Genomic DNA, 6296 nt, shown 5'->3' on the forward strand with positions numbered 1-6296 from the left:
GCCTATAGGCAGCGTGCACACCTTTTGTGGAGTGTATCTTTTATAAGAGCAAGTGTTCTCATTTGATTGCTAAGTGGATCTAGAGTGCGTTTTTATGATGATCCACCGCTGTTTTTACCGTACGTTGCCATTTGGCTGTTGCCATGTGTGGCATCACTTATTGTGAAAAAATATACCTGGGAGGGAATAAAATCTCAGTCAGACACACGTAGAACAGATGTAGAGTATACAGGATTAATGTAAAATGTCTCGGTTCTGGGCATCATCTTGTTGTCGAGGTTCTGAGCTCGTGACAATAACAAATCCCTGCCCTTGAGGAACATAGGCTCAGAGCCTGCAGTTGAGCAGTGTGGCGGCAGGCAAGGCTGCAAAAGAGTGAGCAGAGCGCTGATGTCTACCTTAATGGCCATGATTAAAAGTGCACTGAGAGGAGTATGCGACTTTGAGGGTGAAGTGGAAAACTCTAGATGGCTGCCTGAACTGCAGGCTTCGCTTCACAAATTCCACATTTCAGCCAAGTGAAATTTTGCCTTGTATTTGTTGTTGTGTTTCAGTCGGTGAGATGTTTTCACATGACATGACACTGACTTAACTGCTCGTCCTCTTTATGCATCACACAAATCAAGACTGCGCCTTTGTGTAATTGAGAAAGCAGTGTTTGCTTTCATTTTCTCATGTGATCGACCTCACCAAAGCAACGAATACAGTGCTGCCGTCTTATTTTTGTCACTGCCCTCTTCCTCAGGCTGATGTCACGCACCCCATTAACCAATTAACCAGAGAGAGAGAGCCTGTTACAGGTAAGGACATGAGCAGACACACACACACACACTCATACAGAAACACCACTATTATCAATCTGCTGTGAAGTAGTGGCGTTTACAGCAGGGCAAGCACTGAGTCACCTTGCTTGTGAGCGTCATTCGCCAGGACACAGTAACTAGGCCCAGTTGTGTTCTTAAACCACCGCAGGGCATCAAGCCAGTGTGTGAGGTGTCAAGGCTAAGTTACACATTGAGGTGTGACATTACCGCCGGTTGTTGGGACAATAAACCAGGGTTGCCCGGTCCTCTACGGGAGCTTTCACCCACTGAGCTCAAGTTATCTGAAATGTCTTTTCTGGGCTGCAGCTGTTAAGTGGTGCCTGGTGTTGCCAAGAGGCATTCCTGTAATATGAAAGGTATTAAAAAATAGGTGTAGAGAATTATTCAGTTTATGCTGTAAGTCAATATTTAGCAACGTTAGCAGTCATTTCAATTAAAATGATGAATTTTCAATATGTTCTGATATGTAGGTGAGTTAATGTTCTGTAGCTCAAGAAAGCAGTGTGTATTGAAAGGCAATAATGTAGCAGTAGGTTACACAAAGAAACTAATCAAGAGTAATATACATATAGTGTTTATATCATGTGCAGAAATAAGTGATTTTAACTCACCTGCCTATGAGATCATGGTCAAAGGTCAGCTTTCTTGTGTCTAAAATCAAACCCTGTTGCAGCCCACTTTTGTTGCTTTGCATACAGTACCACGCCGCAACAAATGATATTCTCCCTCTTTGATGTGTGCATGTAATACACCAGTGCCACTAGTCTTACAAGCGCTCGGGGCAAACATGTATCCTTGTCCCTCCCACTGGGCTGTAACACACACATACAGACTTGTAATGATTTTTAGCAATGGGGAGCCAAGCTTCACATGCACCACTAGCAGTTGCCCTAGAACAAATGATGGTGTGTGCGCGAGGAATCACATTGATACAGCATGTGCTACACAGAGCTTGAATTACTATGGTAAGGAGTGTAAGTGCTGTATGTGTGAGCTTGTGAAAATACTGTATATGCGAGTGTATAATGTACTTATTGATATTGACTAGAGAATAGAACAGCACAGCCCACCCATTGTGTGTGAGTTGCCCAGCTGACCTTGACCAGTTTTTCACCTCCATTATTGCCTCTGTCTTTTATATATGTGAGCATGAATGAGTACAGTGTGTAGTATATGTTTGTACTTGCTTGGCCTTGAGTGAATGTGGTGCATGTCAGTTGGAATAGCTGCCAGCATAGCATAAAATGTTCCTCCCTTTGAGGCCTGCCACACAGACGGGCACTTTTACCACTATGTTTGCATCCTTTTTTTAATCTTAATTATTCATGCGGGAGTGTTAATGAGTACTCAAGGTTCAGTATTGCATTTTGATAAAGCTGGGGGACAGATCCAAAAACTGCCAGGTCCTACACCTGCCATTATGCAACTGTAGAGTCTTTTTATAGACTCTCCCTGCCTGATGATGAACACCAACGTCTTTCAAAATTCAAGCCCCAAGTTTAATGTAAACCTTCCCTCAAATATGTGCAATTTCCTTCATCAAGCTTCTTTTCTCAAACTTGACAGAGTTCTCTCTTATAAGACATTTATGACTCTTTATTTGCTATACATAACACAATAAATAAGACATGACCTGCACTTATAATACACCAAAAATACTGTTGCACCGGTCAAACATTTGTCAGACAAGAACATAGCTTTGCACGTATTTGACGAAAGATCTGGCTCTAAAGATTACATTTTTAAATTTGAAAAAATTAAACATAACTCAGATCTTTTCTAATCATCAGTGGGTGATGATGAGTTGTTGAGATTAATGGCCTTGATGGGAAAAAAACATTCAGGAGCCTGGTGGTCCTGGTCCTGATGAGGCAGATGGGTCCGCCACTATTCTTGTTACCAGCCTGCCTCTGGCATCATGGAGAACACTCACAGGTTCTTGGCTTGTGAGCATGAATTTGGACACTACGTTCCACAACACAGCTAAAAGCCTCTCCTTCGAGCCGGATTTGAACCAGCGACCTAAGGATGCCTGCTGTTTCCACTACAGTCCTCCGCTCTACCAGCTGAGCTATCGAAGGGCCTGTCCTCAGCAACACACTGGGAGAATTTAGATGAGTAATGAATGAATGTTAACAGGACTTATGAGAAAACTCCAGACATGCTTGCATGCAGGGAGGACCTGTGTTTGTGTGTAAATGAGGACCTATGCAAATGCATATCTGCAGGTGCAGCACAAACTCGAGCAAAGCCACCGCTCGAGGGGCGAAACATGTAATTGAGGTCAGAGCACTTGCTTCTCAGCCTTGTTCTCCAGTCACCAGATTTTCTCTGGTCATTTCTCCAGCAAAATGTCTGTCATTAAAACCAGCCGACAATGGTGGCCATAATCCAGCTCCATTAAGATTTCGATTCCCCTTGTCCTCTGAGGACAAGATGTAATAGCTCAAAAACATCTATTTAGGCAGATGGGAGTGGATTTATTAAAGGGGCATATTTCATGAATGTAACCTCATCTTATCATCAGCCAAAGCACTTTTGATTACAGGCCTTAATAAGTGAGTGTCTTTGAGAAGGGTGAGTGCCCCGCAGCTGACCTGGACCTGTTGATAAACTAGAGGAGTCGATGACTGGAATGTGTTCGCCTCATGTGCCATTTAGTAAACCTTAATTAAAAACTGGTGGAAAAAGGGCAACCACCTGCAGTTGCACACCCAGGGAGTGAAGGGGACCTCTGAGGATATGAAAGGTGATGAAAGCACTAATTTCTGCTGTGATCAATGCAGCCTTTGTGTTTGCTGCTTACAATTCTCATAGGAAGGAGATAGTGAGTGTGTGTGTGTGTGTGTGTGTGTGCGTGCAGCGTGCCTCAGGGGATTATGAATGAGTGCAGGACGGTCCTAAATGCAGTTTGATTTATTCACGTAGGCTCGCAGTCTTTTTCCTCTACATTAAATGCTGGCTTGGAGGCTAACCTTTACCTCTGAGTGGAAGCTTGGTTTGGTGGAAAGGGGGAAATTATTTCAGGGTCAGACTCTGTGCACATAAAATCTCCAGAGCTGACGTTGACTGCGTTGGGAAGCAGCAGTTGAGTTTTCCAGGGGGATTTTAAGCTTTTAGGGTCTTCAAAGCAAGAGGACCTCTGCACGCAACACAAAGACATGAAGATTATAAAATAAAAACACTGATTTCCTGATCACCACTCTTCCAACAAAATAATAGTCTCCTTTGTAACTAGAAAAAAGAGAAATGTACATAGCAGCTTAGTAAGATAACAAGGTCTTCCAACCAAATCTGCAAGCCACGCCTGTCAGTTGGTCAAACAAGGTTCATTTCTTCACGACAGAGCTTTAATTCATTTGTCTTGTACAGGGCAAATCCTTGACCTTGTGGATGGAGATTAATGAAGAGCTTTAGTGGTGATGAAGGCTATCAGGCACCAGGCTCCCCTCGTCTAATAGAGCAAGAGTTTTACATAGCCAATTATGTCGCTTGCATTCCGCTTGTAAGCACAGTTCTGTCAGGGGCAGCCCGTGTCGGCTGTGGTGTATTTGCGGTGGTGAAATATCAGGGTCATTCAGACATAGTGGACCCAGGTGAATAATTATTTTTGTGTTTTTCTTGTTTTATTATCATCTCTCTCTTTTTTTTCATTTTAGGAAAATTAGAGAACATTAAGTGATTTCAGCAGAAGTAGGATTTGAAAAGATGTCTGAACAGCTTATGAAGAAAAAACACTGACATGCAACTGCGCGCATTTCTGCGCCTCTCAAAAATCTACAAACAGGCCTCTATGTGTGTGTGTTCTGCAGTTAAACACTACTGTAAAAACGTCCGCAGCCTTCAGAGCTTTTTCGATCACAGGGTACAGAGAGTACAAGTGCAATTGTGAGCCATTACCACTCTTTGTTGGAATTATTGTCAGCCAGGCTCTCTAGATACTACACTCTCCTGTTCTGGTCCACACACACACACACAGTGCAATTTTTGACTCTGAAAAAAACAGGACCTGGGATTTTTACCTGTGGGTCAGTTCAGTATCACTATCTTGTCATCTGAGGGAGGGCAGAGAAAGATATAGATGGTTAGTATAGGAGAGGTGAGGGAGTCATAGAGAAATCTATTGTAATCAATAGGTGTGTAATTGGAAGCTGTCAGTTAAATGTTTTAGTGTCCTCACCGGTAATAGCAGCTCTGTCGTTTTCTACACTAGATAAGGCAATTTGGTTCAGGCTACAAGTAGCTAAAAGTGTGTTCTGCGGGGGCTTGTGTGATGTAAGGGAGCTGTTCTTTCTTTAACCATTCAGAGCGGATGCATCTTTGATAGCGCTCAAATGACGGCGCGCTGTTCGCTCCTCAGAAAGTGTCAGGCTCGCTTTTATTGATAGGGAATCTTTTCAACCCCAGGATCCCAGACAGCATGGAGAGAGATGAGGAATGATTTGCACATCAGGTCGTGTAAAAGCCCTTTGTATTCTGTTTCACTCAGTACGGATTCTTGCTCTTATATTCTAAAGTGTTTTAGTTTTTCTTCCCAAGTTGAATCAAGAGGAGTAAGTGTTGGAGTTTAGCATCATTGTCCTTGGTTGTGTCTGTGGGGTTATTTCCTTAGCACCCTTAATGGACCCCAAAGTGTTTTGGTTTGCGCACACAAGAGTGTAAGGAGAGAGCAACACTTTTTTCAGATGGCAAGGACTCAAGTTTTTTGTGGCAAGGACCCATAACCATTAACTATTCTGTGGCATTGTAAAATTTGCTATTTTGCAATTAGCCTAATGGGTAATGTCCTCAGATTAGACAGCAGGAGGAACATGTTCCATTAAGCTCTCTAGAATGTATTTATATCAGCTGGTTGTGACATACAAGCTCTCACATTTAAAGCTGTTAAAATTAATGGTGTATGATAGGCACTGTATTTGGGTTAATATTAACTACAACTACTATAACTGAGCACGACTGTAGGATGGATATTTTTTACAGTGTAGGCTGAGTGGTACAGCCTTTTGAATTCAGAGGGTGACAGATGTCAGTGAGATCATCACAAACCTGGTCATTTCCTGCTGGTGCCAGCCGCACGCCAGCGCCGGCTGCCTGCCTCGGTCCCCGTGGGTCGGCCCGACGCTCCTGAGCAGGCTCTTAAGCGGGATCTGTGATGTTGCCATCAACCTCTCCGCGCTGACAACACACTCTGTGGTTGTGACGGCTGCGAGCCCAGTCCCGTCCCCGAGCATCTGTTCTGTCCTCTCACTTGCTGGCTGGTTTCTGCCTGTCACACCAGATCCCATCTACATGCATCTGTGTTTCTGCCTTTGTACCTGTCTACATATGTAACTGTTCCTGTCCTTAGTGCTCTCTGTTGGTGTCTCTCTCTCACTCAATGTTTGTATCTGAATCGTGTTATGTCATCAGTTAGTTTACTTGTCTGAAGTGGTCACTCACACTTAAAGGTTGTTGATTTCAACACTGTCATCT

General features: G+C 43.4%; 1 non-coding gene across 1 annotated transcript; it reads right to left on the reverse strand.

The window, feature by feature from the left end:
• Nucleotides 1-2818: 2818 nt before the first annotated feature.
• trnay-gua (transfer RNA tyrosine (anticodon GUA)) lies at nucleotides 2819-2905 on the reverse strand. Its single transcript is given in 2 exon segments — nucleotides 2819-2854; nucleotides 2869-2905. It is a non-coding gene; the product is annotated as a tRNA-Tyr (tRNA).
• Between the last annotated feature and the right edge of the window lie 3391 nt (nucleotides 2906-6296).

The sequence above is a fragment of the Lates calcarifer genome, linkage group LG18 (genome assembly GCF_001640805.2).
Source record: "Lates calcarifer isolate ASB-BC8 linkage group LG18, TLL_Latcal_v3, whole genome shotgun sequence".
NCBI classification, from domain to species: domain Eukaryota; kingdom Metazoa; phylum Chordata; class Actinopteri; family Centropomidae; genus Lates; species Lates calcarifer.